General features: G+C 36.4%; 1 long non-coding RNA gene across 1 annotated transcript; it reads left to right on the top strand.

The window, feature by feature from the left end:
• The first annotated feature begins 7,169 nt into the window (after positions 1-7,169).
• LOC145111723 (uncharacterized) lies at positions 7,170-8,120 on the top strand. Its single transcript, XR_013710347.1, has 3 exons — positions 7,170-7,697; positions 7,796-7,853; positions 8,014-8,120. It is a non-coding gene; the product is annotated as an uncharacterized LOC145111723 (long non-coding RNA).
• The last annotated feature ends 7,482 nt before the right edge of the window (positions 8,121-15,602 follow it).

Below are 15,602 nucleotides of genomic sequence, written 5' to 3' on the forward strand. Positions count from 1 at the left end.
ACCTCAAGAAACTATACTGGTGGCCAAACATGAAGGCAGAAATTGCTACCTTTGTGGGCAAGTGCCTTACTTGTGCCAAAGTCAAGGTAAAATACCAGAAACCTTCAGGTTTATTGCAACAACCTAAAATCCCTGAATGGAAGTGGGAGTGGATTACAATGGATTTCATAACCAAGCTACCCAACACATCGGGTGGTTATGATACTATTTGGGTAATCGTCGATAGATTAACAAAATCCGCGCACTTCTTACCAATCAAAGAGACCGACAAGATGGAGAAGCTAACAAGAACTTACCTCAAAGAAATCGTTAGACTGCATGGTGTGCCAATATCTATTATTTCTGACCGAGATAGTAGATTCACTTCTCGTTTCTGGCAGTCTTTACAAAAATCTTTGGGAACTAGGCTGGACATGAGTACAGCCTACCATCCACAAACTGACGGACAAAGTGAGAGGACGATTCAAACTTTAGAAGATATGTTGTGAGCTTGCGTGATAGACTTTGGTAAGGCATGGGATACTCATTTACCCCTTGTCGAATTCTCTTACAACAATAGTTATCACACTAGCATAAAGGCTGCTCCTTTCGAAGCTCTCTATGGCCGCAAGTGCAGATCACCTTTGTGTTGGGCTAAAGTGGGTGACACGCAGCTGGCTAGAAGTCAAGTTCCTGACAGTACTCTCACTGGTCCGAAAATCATTCGCAAAACCACGGAGAAAATCGTACAAATCCGGGAGTGACTTAAAGCTTCCAGAGATAGACAGAAAAGCTACGCTGACAAAAAAAGAAAACCTTTGGAATTCCAGGTTGGTGACCGCGTCATGTTGAAGGTCTCACCCTGGAAAGGCATGATATGCTTTGGAAAGCGTGACAAACTGAATCCAAGGTACATAGGATCATTCGAGATTCTTTCTAGAATCGGTCCAGTAGCGAACAAACTCCGACTACCTCAAGAACTAAGTAACATACATCCTGTTTTCCACGTCTCGAACTTGAAAAAGTGTCTGTCCTATGAGACTCTTGTTATCCCACTCGACGAAATCGATATCGACGAGAGCCTCAACTTCATGGAAGAACCAGTAGAGATCATGGACCGAGAGGTCAAGCAAACGAAGCAAAGTCGTATTCCTATAGTGAAGGTTCGCTGGAATGCAAATCGGGGACCTGAATTCACTTGGGACCACGAGGATCAAATGAAACTGAAATATCCTCATCTTTTTGCTTAATTATTTGTAATTGCTTAATTTGCTTAAACTCTAATTTCTGGACGAAATTCTCTCTAACGGGGGGATAATGTGACAACCCGAAATTTCTATCTTGTATAGTCTTTCAAATTCAATCACAGTCAGACTCGTTTCTACTATCTTTTAGCATTGTTCAGGGTCTGTTTGAGTGTTCTAAGCATAGTGCATTCAAGGTTTGGGTTTAGGAATGAGATAACTAAAGTTCATCGTATTGCATTCAGGCCAAACACTCCATCAAAAGGAGTGTGGCTGTACACATGGGTGTACGGCCGTACACCCAAGGTGGCCATGAACCCAAATATATATATATATATATATATATATATATATATATATATATATATGTTTTCCCTTCATTCTTTCTCATTTCTCACACTTTCACCTCAAGAAAATCCGATTCTCTCTCATCTATCATCAAGTTTTACACCTTGATCTTCAAAGATGTAAGTATTCCTTCCATTGAATTGTTGATACATGGATTTATCTAGTGAAGATCCATGTTTTCATCCATGAAACTTCTCTTTTGATTAGATTTTCAAATCTTCTTCACTTTCACCAAGAACACCAAGAACACATACTTGTTCTTGAGCCTTGAACTCCTTAAAAGCCTTCAAAAGTGTGAGTATCTCTTCTATCTGCTTGTTAAGCTTGAGAAACACTTGATTCCTAGCCTTTATTCATCATCTAATGCATGAACATGAAGGGTGTACGGCCGTACACACTTCATATGGCCGTAAACCCTTGTTTAATGCATGTATAGGCGTCAAACTCACCCCATGTTTCAACATAAGATCATGAACACTTAATGGATGCTAGTTAGGACCATAAACACCCATTTTTGCATGTTTCTTCAATGAGTGTACGACCGTACACTCCATGGCCGTACACATCATGGCCGTACACTACATGGGCCGTACACTTCATGGTCGTACACTTCCTTAAGTGACCATAAACCCCTTTAATGCAATCACATGTGATTGTAACACTTAAATTTAAGTGTTTCCTAGTCCCTAAAGTGGTTTTCTGTCATAATTAGTTGTTATATACACTAATTATATCCATACATGTCTCATTATATGCTTAATAGGATTCGTTTGTGTTCAAGACTTCACTTGACACTTAGCATCCTACCTCAACCTTTCACTCGAATCACTCACTACAGGTGAGTTCATACCCCCGTATTTTCATAGTTTTTACTGTTTTAAGGGGGGGGGGGGGGAATACAAGTCTAACACAAAGATTTTGTGTTATAAACAAATGGTTTCAAATATCTTATCAAAATGGATTTCAATTATCATCAAATCAAATGGTTTTCAATGATTGTATCAAAATGACATCAAGTCACCAAAATGAATTTCAAAATATCAAACTTCTTTTAAATGTTTTTATAAACTTATATTTCTCCCAAAAAAATATACTAGTATATATATATATATATATATATATATATATATATATATATATATATATATATATATATATATATATATATATATATATATATATATAAAATTTGAAAGGCTTAGGACTGATAATCCACTTTGGTTCCTTTTCCTTATTTGGATGTGGGATTATAAGCATCAGTTATTTGTCTGAGTGTCATTTAAATTTTACTTATATATATTTGTATATGTATACAAGTATAAAAGTTAGTTCATTAAATTCAATTACCCTTTGTAAAATGTTGAGCAAAGGGTTGCATTCATGAATACTCATTATCAAATCAGAAAGTACATATAAATTATAATAGGTATAATTTATGATTCACAGAACATTAATTCACGATTCAAGTATACTAAAGTACATTTTTTTTACAAGAACAAAGATTTGATTCAAAACTATTCAAGGTTATACATCTTTCAGATACATGTTAAGAATACTAATTCAAGAACATACTGTCAGTCATTTATTTCGGAATGGTTGGGTTTTTCATAACTATTATACATGTGACGTTTATATGCTTTTTATGAGTCAAGTGATACAGGTTGTTTAATTCATTTAAACAATATAGTTAAAGTCCTGAAATTATAACCAGAATCTCCAGCGGGGGATCGAAACAATGTGTTTATAGATCTATATTGGGATTGACAACCCCGCACTCGGACTGCTAGCTATAGTCAGGCATACACGCCTGTGAGTGACAATTGTTATCAACAGCTTTCAGCGCATTCATAGAGTTGGGTCAGGCCATCTAGTCAGTATGGTTATAATAACTCATATAAAAGATATTAACAATACATTAGTGTATAGTTAACTAAACCTAAGTACATTTTCAAAGTACTAGTTTACAAGATACAGTTTACAGTATTACATTACAGTTTACAATAACAGTTGATGAAATCAGGCACACTCTCAGATACAAGTTTACAAAAGGATTACTATTACAGGACATTGGTTTACAAATAGAATAGTTTTATGTAACTAAAACTACTTTTCATATACAGCAGGAAATATAGGATTTTCTGGAACAGTTTACATATTCAAGAAACAGAAAACATTCTTTCAAACATAAATACTTATGCACTCACTCAACTTTATGTTGATACTCTCTTTTCAAATTACTTGTATTCTCAGGAAACCAGTAGACAGGTACTCCCCGAGCTTTTGAGAAGATGGAGCTATTTATGTCTTGTCTTCTTCCTTTGTATAACTATTTGGTTTCAGTATACTATGATGAAACACATGTAAATACTTATACTTTTAAAATACAGTGGTTGTTTGTACTATGATTACTATAATGCATGTGTTGTGATACTACAAATGAAGTCCTCCACCCCCGGACGTTTCCGCCATTTGGTTTGGGGGTGTGACACACAACAAAAGTATAATCTCTAGTTATGTGTGTGTATATGTATGTATATATATATATATATATATATATATATATATATATATATATATATATATGGTTCATTTATTGAAAATTTATTAAATAATATATATCAACATAAACTTTGAGAGTTTAAGAATTTTAGTTTTTGTATTAATTTTCAAAATCAAATACGATAATTTTTACTTTATTCCCTCCATTCGATTCCAAAAGTTTGAGGTTCCCCCGTAACTTTAAAAATTTAGATCAGTTTCCCCGCCCCAAAATGTATTTTAACCTAATATCGATTTGTTCCATCCCCACAGCCTTCCTTGCGTTCTCTACCTTTATCTCAATCACACATAAATCGTCCACAGCACACCAACCCCATCTTTTTCCAATAAATTCATCGATGGGATATTCAACAATCGAAAAACACCACAAGCAACCCACTGATCTGTCTCTCTTGCCTGATTTATGCCATCTTGTTGTGGTTAGCCGGAACAACACCGACCACCCCTCTAATGTCGTTTCCTTTTTTTTTCTTCTACTTTTCCCATGCTTCCATGTTCCACCTTCACTCCTCTTAATCACCTTCTACCGTGAGTCTCATCTTCTCAATGACGCCCACATACAGCTCCAATTCAACCACCGAGATCTTCAAACTATAGCATCTCTTTCATGCCCTTCGCTACTGGGTCCTGTCCAACATCCATCTCTTTTTCAACACAAAGATTTCAATTAATCAGCTGGTTTCAACTGATACGGTCTATGGCTTCTTACGGATATATGTGGATGATGGTGATTCTGCTTCTGCTTCTGCTTCTGCACCGATTAAGTCATTCTTTATTGCATCCAAGAGTAAGATGGACTTAAGTGCGAAGGATTCTAATCATGTGTTTCAGTTTACCCAGGTATCCATTTACAGGGTACCATCAAATTTTTTTCTCAGATTTCTCGCGTTGCTTATACATTTAGGGTTTGTGGTTCTTAGATTTGGTTTGTAATTGTGTCTGTTTTCTTTTAGGTTGTTCTACCAGCTTCCATCATCAGTAAATCTGGCAAAGGTGCTGTTGGTAGAGAGATTAAGACATAGATACGTAAAGTTTGTAAGCTTTTTGTTTGAAATCGATAATGTATGAGTTGTATAAAGCAACAAAGAGTCGTTTCAAGAGCATAGCACCAAATTAAATAAAGGTACTAATGTATCTGCTTAATTTCATGGATCCAGAAGAACGGTTTTCAGCTTTATCAACTGCATTTTCTCCTGGTAAAGATGATGAGGCTAAGGATCCCAATGCATTATACACGTAAATTGGCTCGGATTTTTATTTATTTATTTATTAACTGTGAAATTGAATTTTCAATGCATATCAGTGTTTTTAATAAGGTGTTTTTTACTGCTGTAGAACTGTATACCTCGAGAAGTGAAAATTGTATTTAGCGATTGTGGTCCGTAGGCAAAAGGATGAGCTACCATTTGTCTGTGGACAAAATTCCTGTAAAGGTAAGTTTAAATATTATCCACACAACATTTTACACAAATAGTTTTTGTAGTTTTTTTTTTAATTTTAGCTATTAGTCTTTTCTTTACAGATCAATATGTTAATATATAATTGGGATATGATTCTTAATTCATGTTGGAACTGAAAGGTATAGTGTGCAGTATAGCATCCCTTGAGTGGTTCTCAATCTCTGATGTACCTTCTATACAGCTTCAAAGTCGCTTCAAGTAAGTTTCTTTCTGTCTTATCATCAGGACATGAGTTTTTTTTCCATTGTTTTATGATGTTATCTTATGTTATAATGGTTTAATGCTATTGCAGGAGAACTTAGGGAAGCAGAATATCGCTGTTGGGGCAGAGGTATGTACACGTGTTATTGCCATTTGGTAAATGACAAGTATACTTACTTTTTTGACCATAATACTCTTGTACTTTCGAATAAACAAGAAAACTTCATTAAGTTATGGCTAATAACCTTAAATTTCTCATGGGTTTAGGCTAATAACCTTAAATTTCTCATGCAGACACCATCAAATAATCTTACAACTTGATCTGCATTACAACCCTAAAATAAAAAAAAAATCCAAACTTTTATACAAAATTCATGTCTAATTGTAATCTTAAATCCATACATACTTTGGATTGTGATGGTGGGTAGGTAGTGTTATGTTATTTAGTTAAAGTGAGTGGTGGCAATTAATGTTGTTGTTGCTATTGATTTGTTGTACCCAAACAGCCGAAACCATCCCATTTGTGCCTAACATGACACCAGGTGGACGACAAAAGGCAGGTTGTACTGTTTCACACATTTACCAATTTATGCCATAATATTCCACCTTTCTCCACTTTTTATAGCATTACACATTCAAATATTTACTAATTACGCATTATAGTCTCAGAATTACATCCATTTATATCATCAAATGCGTTGGATTTCTTTTTTGAAGTTTTTTGCTTATGTGGTATTATTTGAAAATGTGGTAATCGGTTGCCACATCATCATCATGTGACTGAACAGTTTTAAGCATGATTTTGTGCAAGAGGACAGGCCAATTGAGTTAAAAGAGTTGTCTGACGCCAATAGTCACACCCCTGATTATCCTTGATGTCACATGATTGGAAGCTTCATGATTTTGGATCAATATGCTTTCTGGTAGACATACAAAAGATGAAGATGGTGATGATGATTTGGTTGGCAGTGGTAGCTTAATTCAACAACCATGATGGATGCCATGACTTTATAGAATCAATATGGTATGATTCCTACAGTGAGTGAGCCATCTGGTCACCATCTCTTCGATTAGTCCTATTTCCCCCTTTTTCTCACATTTTCAACACAAAAGTTTCATCTCTTATATTCTGGACAACTTTCACTTCATATCAGTTGCAAAATTTCAAAATGGAGCCTTTGAAGTTGGTTATAGATGAAGCGACTCAGATGAAAGAGTCTAAGGTCATCATTCCCCGTCAACATCCCAGAATGAAGCTTCTTATTCTCATTGGATATGAATGCCAATTACCTGCAACATTAAAAACAAAGTAAGCCTATATTAATTTTTTTTTTCATAATTATAGCCTCTGCTCAAATTTTACTTTGAGCCTATGCACATTGAGTCAATATCTGTGGACATATTTCTAGTAAATTTTTCTTTGGAAGTAGCTTATTTGAAAGATAGAATTATTGGGGTCATTCTAAACATATACTGAATGTTCAATACATAATGCATCTAAGAATAAGTTCCTTCCCTAATTGGAAATTTTATCAGAATCAAATCTTAGATGTAGAAAATGCGACAGATAAAAGCTATGGAAATTCATGGGCTAATGTTTGGTTCATATTCATTTATAAATATTTTTTGGTGGAAGAGAAGAAGGTAATGATTCCGACAGCAAAAGAAACATGCTTTAAGTGTCTACTGTGATTAAGATTGTGCACAAACTTTATAAGGTACATTGTTTGTTATATCTTAGTTATGTGCAACTATTTTTTTGTCTTTCTGATTTTTGTTGTTTTTTAGTTAATGTTTTGTAGGTCACAAGTTCATCTAATCCTTTTCTTTTAACGTTTGTGACTCTATGCTCAATGATCCCTTAAATACATCTTCTTTCATGTTTATAGCATGACACAAATGAAAGGTTAGTGTTGGTGTTGTATCTCCCTATATTATAAAAGTTCTTTTGATTGAAAAGAATCTTCGTTACAAGCATATGAAACTTCATGATTTTTTTTACAGTTACTGAAAATCCATGATGTTTCACAAAGGAGAAGAAGATATCATAATCTTATATGTTGTAAGTTCTAGTAGCCATGTGTCTGTTGAATTCATTTATAGTCCTCAAAGGTTTTTTTTTTAAATTTTGTTAATTTGTTTGTGCATTACATTTTTTTCCTTCATAAGCTTCTCTACTAAGTTTTTTATTTACTCAATTTTTTTCAATATTGTTGGTATAGGTACCAAATATGAAATCACCTCAAGACAATGAACTTCAAAATTCAAAGAAGTGCATAACAAATTTTATATTGAGCGATACTCTTCTCAAGAAGACAAAAAACAATACCTACAAGATGAAATCTAGTTTTTGGTTTACGATGTTATTGCTTTCTTTACCATATTTTTAGACTTGTTATTAGCAAAAGTAACAATACAAATTGAATTATTGTCATTGAATGTTAAAGAATAATCACACTTCAAAATTTTTATGAAAAACAATTTATGTGGCAAATAAATACCATAATTGATTGGTGTTGTGACTAAATACTAGCAAATCGTCACTTACAAAATTAATTATGTGTCCATTTACCGAACATGGACATGTTCACCGTAATTATATGTATCTAAAATATACTCAATAGTCTTAATATGATACCGAATAGTCCTTAATTTTAACAAAATATATGTCTTTATAATACTTATGATTGTATTTCATTTAATTGTGTGTCTCTATACAATAGTCTATAGTCACAAAAATTGATTGTTTTTTATTACTAATTATTAGCAATTCGCCACTTATGGAATTAATTACATATGACCATTTAGCAAACATGGTCATGCTCACCGTAATTACATGTTTACAAAAGATATACAATAGTCTTAATAAAATTTAAACTGTGTGACAATATCAAAGAAAACAACAACACTAAAACATCATGAATGTCGCAAGTTGGTGATATACAGTCACCACAGTTACTAAATAAATGTGTCTACTGACGGTTTAACGCTACAATATTGGATATTTAAGGAACAAAATTTCATACACATTTGCGACACTTTTATAATATGGCCTCATGTTTTCATTTCATACGGACACCACATTTTAAAGTGACCATAAGACCCATACGATGACGTCACCTTCCGTCACACTTTTAGTGAAAAAAGAAAATGTCACTATATGCATATGGTCACACTTTTTTGGTGTGACTGTAAGTCATTTTTATTGTAGTGTTTGGCATGGTCCATTTGGGTTGCATGGCATCAGAACAATTGGATAGACAAAATGAGAAAAAGGATACTAAGTGATTTATATTAATATATTATAAGTTCTAATATATTAATATGAAATCATATTATTTAACTATTATTGATCAAGAATTAATTTAGAGTTAATTTAGTGATAAAAAATGAACTAATTAAATATGGACTCTTATATATGTGTGGTGGGCCAAGTTCATTTAGGTTGGGCTAAGCTTTCATGGATAGTCCATGGAGTGTTTAACCCATGGATCCTGTGGAAATGAAAGGTCATGGGTATTAGGGTTTACATGAATGTAACCCTAATCCTCCACACTATATAAAGAGTTCTATGGTTCATGAAATAGGGTTAAGTGCTAGGCACTAGAGTGTGTATACACAAAGAGGGCAAAAACCGATTTCATGAGTGTGAACCTAAGTATCCTTATTCTCAAGTTATTCCAAGGGTTCTTGGTGTTGTGTGAACCATTTGAGGTGCAACACTTGAGGCACTAGGCTCTTAAAGGTTCAAGATTTAAGCTTCATCAAAAGGTATGTCCTTCTACTAGATACTTGTATTGTATATACTTCTTATTATGTTAGTTAGGGTGAAACCTTGGAATATTGAATATTTGCATGTATAATAGTGAAAACATAGATCCAAGGTTTATAGGGTTGCATGTACACCATAGGTGTAACGCCCGTAGATCCGGGCTAGTCAATTTAGAGATAATAGGGGTCGAAAACGACTTTTCGTCAAAAGATTATTTAGAATAAATAATATTAACCAAGTTTTAGAATATGTCTCAAGTTTTCCGTATATATAAAGAACGCCGAAATCCGAGTTATAACGAAGAAGTTATGACCCGTCGAACTTTTACGGGAAAACCGGCACGGCACCAGGAGACGTAAATAGTGAATTTACGATAGAGAGACTTTTAGCCTTAGCAATCTAAACGAAAGTCGTAGAAAATGTTAAACCGAGAGCGTCCATAAAAAGAACGCCCGAATCTGACTTTGTATGAGGAAGTTATGATTTTTCGAAGTTTCGGCTTAGCAGTGTACAGCCCGAAGTTCGAATATTAGATCGAGCGGTTTTTAGCCGACACAACCTAAACGATAATCGAAGATCTCGTTAATAGTAGCGTAACGATAAAAAGACAGACGAAAACGGACGTCGGATGAAGAAGTTATGGATTTTTAACGGACCAATCCTGTCCCGGATTGTTAAAAATATAAAATTTAAAATAAAGTCAAAATTAGCCGACATAGTCTAAACGAAAGTTGTAGAATACGTTCCCGCCTACGTGTGGATATAAAGAGTGTCGAAAACGGAGCTCGCATGCGAAAGTTATGATTTTTAGAAGTCGGAAAGGAAAAATTACGACGGTGTTGCTAGATCGATGGCGTGGCGCGATCCCAACCGTCCCTTGATGTTCACAGGCCTCGCTTCGGATGGAGACACCTGGCCTCGCTACGCAGCGCGTAGAAGGAACGCCCCGCGTTTCGATTGATTGGTCTCGGAGCAGGCCACGTCGCACCATCACGCTTCGGACACGTATCGTACGAACGCACCGCGTTGGTAGTCTACGCCCTGTGTCCGAGGAACGCCCATCGTAGGTCCGAGGAGCGCAGCGCGCTCCCAGCAACTCCGACCCTATAAATACCATGCGAGCCTTTCCGGATTTCTCACTCATTTCTTCATTCTCTCTCTAATTTCTTTCTCTCTCTAAAACCCCAAACCCCCCCTAAAGTCTAGGTTAACCCCCTAGCACCCGAAGGAAGCCCCGAGGCTCCCGGAGTCCCGAGAAAAAAAGGGTCTTTCGATTCGGAAACGCTGCTCCGAGCAAAGCCCGGTTTTCTTTAAAATCCGCTGTAAGTGAGCTACGCCTATGCAATTTTTAATATAACTTTTAATAATTATAGTAATGTTATTAGGTCCTTAAAATATTTATTTGGGCTATTATTATGAGTTATATTGGGTGTTATTTAACGCTTATATAATAATAATAATAGCTAGACTATTAATTAGTCACGGTTAACGTTAAAACTAAACCCTAGTGGTATTGATACTAGGTTTTGGTCAAGGAAAAATTGTTTTGAGATAACGAAGTGATGTTCAAGTACCGAGTCACCACCTAATCAGGTGAGTGCATAGTTACTTTCATCTTACACATAGATATGAAGTATTTTATTTAAATTACGTGCTATGTGTGCATATTGTCTGAATACTTGTTGTCTATGTTGGGTGAAAGATTTTTATACATGTTTTAAATGATTAAAACTGTATATGTATTTTATATCTACAAATATGTTGGGTATAACATGGGTAGATGAATGATGAGAGATAAAAGATGATGTGAGTAAACATTGGCAACTATAAACTTAGTGCCCAATAAATAAACACCGGCAGCTATGGACTTAGTGCCTATTGGACAAACGATGGTAGCTATGGACTTAGTACCTATTAGGTAAACATAGGTAGCTATGGACTTAGTACTTGTTAGGTGTTGGTAGCTATGGATTTAGTACCTGGTAGCTATGGACTTAGTACCTGTTAGATAAACGTTGGTAGCTATGGACTTAGGACCTACATTGGTAGCTATGGATTTAGTACCCAATGAAGGAACTTTTGCAGCTATGGAATTAGTGCATTGGCAGCTATGGACTTAGTGCCGGCCTTATAACCCTGGAAGCAAGGGACTTCGGAATAAACGAATAGATGACTCTTAGGGTAGACCCTTGAGAGTAAGGAAGATAATGGGGATGGGTAAATGGGGTTGATTGTTTGTTGTTTAAACATAATAATTATATTATTGTGGGTTGAAAACCCTATGTACTCACTAGGTTTCCCAACCTGACCCACTCAAGCTTATTTGTATCACAGGTGTCGATACGAAGCTACTTTACACTGAGAGATTTAAAAGATATGTAGATCACTAGTGTAAATAATGTGAGTTCTGTTTATGCTTATGTTTCTATATTGACAATGACATCCTAATGTTTTGAAAATGAATAAAAATACATTTCCTCGGAAATGCTTTGATAACCTATTTATCATGTTTTCTGGGAACAAATTCCGCAACATTTTTGTTAAAAGAAGTTCTCTGATTTTTATAAAGCATAAACAAAATCGGTGTTTTCTGACCGTGAAAATAGGGATGTCACAGTTGGTATTAGAGCATTAGTTTAAGCGAACTAGGAATTTGTAGGATTTCTAGACTTAAACTTAGAATGCTAAGCGATGATTGTGAGGTGTGAGCACTAGCTTATTTTAGGAATTATGCCTAAAATGCTTTTATGTGCTAAATGCTTTGTGCCTGATATGCTGTTATTTGTTCGGATCTATGGTCTGTTGCCGACCGGATCTGGAAACCTTATGTGTTTAGGATTCTAAACGTACGACTACGATATTAGAACTAACATGTAAACGTTTCGGAGTGATAAGGACGGTTTAAATGACTATCCTAAATAAAGATCTAAATTCACCTTATTCATTGTATAGATCAAGATGGCAAGGACCCGTAGCGGAAACATGAATGCAAATGGGAACCGAGATCAACCCCCAGTGATACAACAAATACCAATCGTAGTAGAAGTTGCACCTGAGCCAATCACCATGGCTGGAGTACAAGCCATGATACGAGCTATGTTAGCTGAACAAAGGGAAGAAATGAGGCAAATGATGCAAGAGAATAGGGACGAAGCCATCGTGCCCATTGTACAACAAGAGACGATTCCCGAGCAATCGGAGGAAGATAACTATAGCCGCCATGTGAGTCAAGTTGGGACTCAAGGAGAACGAAGGAATGACCCGGAGAGGGGAAACGACAAGGATGGGCGGATGTATAAGAATTTCTTGGGTGCCAAGCCACCAAGTCTCTCAGGAAGCCCAAAGCCTGTTGAGATTATGGACTGGATCTCCGAAATGGAGATGGTGTTTGAAAGTTGTGACTGTAGCGACAGGCAGAAAACCGTCTTTGCAGTCAGACAATTAAAGTCTGGAGTACTAAGCTGGTGGAAGCTACTAGCTAACACAATGCCCAAGGGAGAAGCAAGCAAGATGTCTTGGGAAGATTTCCTGGTGCAACCGAAAATGCAGTACTGCTCTGAGCAGGATCTTCTGGAGATCAACAATGAGTTCCAGAATCTAAAGAAGGGAAGGATGAGTGTCACCGAGTATGCTGCAAGTTTTACGGAAAAGATGAAGCTTGTCCCCTACCTAGTTCCAACGGAACTTTCCAAGGTCAACAAGTTTGCCAATGGATTACCAGCGGACTTTGGTCCAATGGTCAAACAAGCAACCACTTTGAAAGCCGCCATCTGGGCAACCAAGAATGTTGAGACCCAAATAAGGGAAAATGGTATGGAGAAAGCTGAAGTTGGCGAGAAAAGGAAGCTTGAAGGATCCTCAAGACCTGATAATAAGGGAAAGTTCTCAAAGTCTAACCTGGATGACCAAAGGTATGGAGCCAAGTGGTGTGAAAAGTGAAAGAAGAAGCACTTTGGAAGATGCAACGAAGAGGTAACCTGTTACAAATGTGGAAGGATCGGCCACTATTCCAAAGATTGTACACAAAATGATAAGGTATGCTTCGGATGTGGAGGCAAGGGGCACATGTCTAGAGACTGCCCGAAGAAAAATAAAGCAGCAAGGCTAGAGGCACCGCCAACGCCAAGGGTATGACATCCCCAATTTCATGGCCATAAAAGACCGATTTAATTTATGCTTTTAAAATAATTTTAGAGTAATCATTTGATTAAAAGTGTTGCGGAATTTGTTCCCAGATAAACATGATAACTATGTTATCAAATCATTTCCGAAGAAATGTATTTTATTCACTTAAACCATTGGGATGTCATTGTCAATACAAAAAGATAAGCATAAACAAAACTTACATTCATTTACACTAGTGATCTACTTCTCTTTTAATCTCTCAGTGTAAAGCAACTTCGTATTGATACCTGTGATACAAATAAACTGAGTGGGTCAGGCTTGGGAGCCTGGTGAGCATATAGGGTTTTCAACCCACAATAAATAATAAACTTATTAAGTTCTCAGTCAATAATAAATTTATTAATTTCACCAACCAAAAATAACCCTAATTACCCATTCCCATTATCCTCACTTTACGTCCCTAAAACAACTATCACAAGGGACCTAGTCTAAGGATTATCACTAAGGGTGACAACATTGCTTTGGGGGTTCCTTAGCAAGTTATGTCAAATAAAACAAACATCGGGGTGACAACATTGCTTTCCCTCAGCAAGTTATGTCAAACAAGACATCCTAACATAAAACAACCAACAAGGTGACAACATTGCTTTCCTTCAGCAATTTATGTCAAATAGGCACGAAGTCACATCGTCGCCATGTGCTAGTCCATAGCTCTTATTCATCGAAGGTATTTCCCACGGGAGTTTTCCCCCCCGCAATTAATGTCAATGGGTTTTCCTTATACTAAGTCCATAGCTCTTATTTATCGACGGTATTTCCCACGGGAGTTTTCCCCGCAATACATGTCAATGGGTTTTCCATACAGCTGATGAACATACTTAAGGGGTTTCCCCAGCCTTACATGCCCTAAAGGCACTCATGAGGGGAATAGAGTACAGCGAATGAACACTTAAGTCCATTAACACCTACAGGTTACGAGCCTGCTAGTGTTCCACAGACCATCAAAACAGTCCATGGTTGTCATCCATACTCTGCTGAATGACGGGGGTTTTAGAGTACAACGAATGAACACTCAAGTCCATTAACACCTACAGGTTGCGAGACTGCTAGTGTTCCGCAGACCGTCTAGAACAGTCCATGGTTGTTATCCCTACTCTGCTGAATGACGGGGGTCAACGTTGGGTAAGGGCTTTTCTCATATTGCACCACTCACGCCAACATTTGGGTAAAAGCTTTTCCCATATTTCACCACTCACTCTCAACTCATGATCTATATCACTGATCATCTCATCTATCCAACTCACCTTTCATCACACACCCACTATTTAACTCATGATCTATATCACTAACTCATGAAGCTTGTCCAATCACTTCATAAAAGAACAAAGACTCCAAAGCTCTTCCAAATAAAAGTATAGGGAAAATACTGATAAAGTACTCCAGTACGCTCCCGTACCCTGACACGTAATAGTGTCAAAAGGAAGAACTAATGGATGAACACATAGTTCAAAAACACCTAATGAACATATAGTTCAAACATACGTACCGATTACAAGTCTACTAACGTTCCACTGGGCTATCTAAAATAGTCTGTGGTCATTTTCTATACTCTGCTAGATGACTAGATCATCTTAAACATCGATACCTCTCATCACTTTTATTTCATCACACATCATCTAATTGGGCCCATTCGTATGTTTCCAACGCACAAGCACTAAATCGACCATTTTTATATCACAACTTCCTAGTCTTACGGTCAACGATTGCCTCGGGTTCTTTAATCAATCTCTTGTTTTCATCCAACCTTAATTTAGAAATGGGAATTATGTCGGGCACATCTCCCGTAAATTTTCTTAAATAACACACACGAAAGGTGTTATGAATACCCTCTAGTTCTTCCGGGTTTTCTAGCTT

Source organism: Lactuca virosa, chromosome 5, assembly GCF_052849685.1.
Source record: "Lactuca virosa cultivar CGN04683 chromosome 5, Lactuca_virosa_CGN04683_v6, whole genome shotgun sequence".
In the NCBI taxonomy this organism is placed as follows: domain Eukaryota; kingdom Viridiplantae; phylum Streptophyta; class Magnoliopsida; order Asterales; family Asteraceae; genus Lactuca; species Lactuca virosa.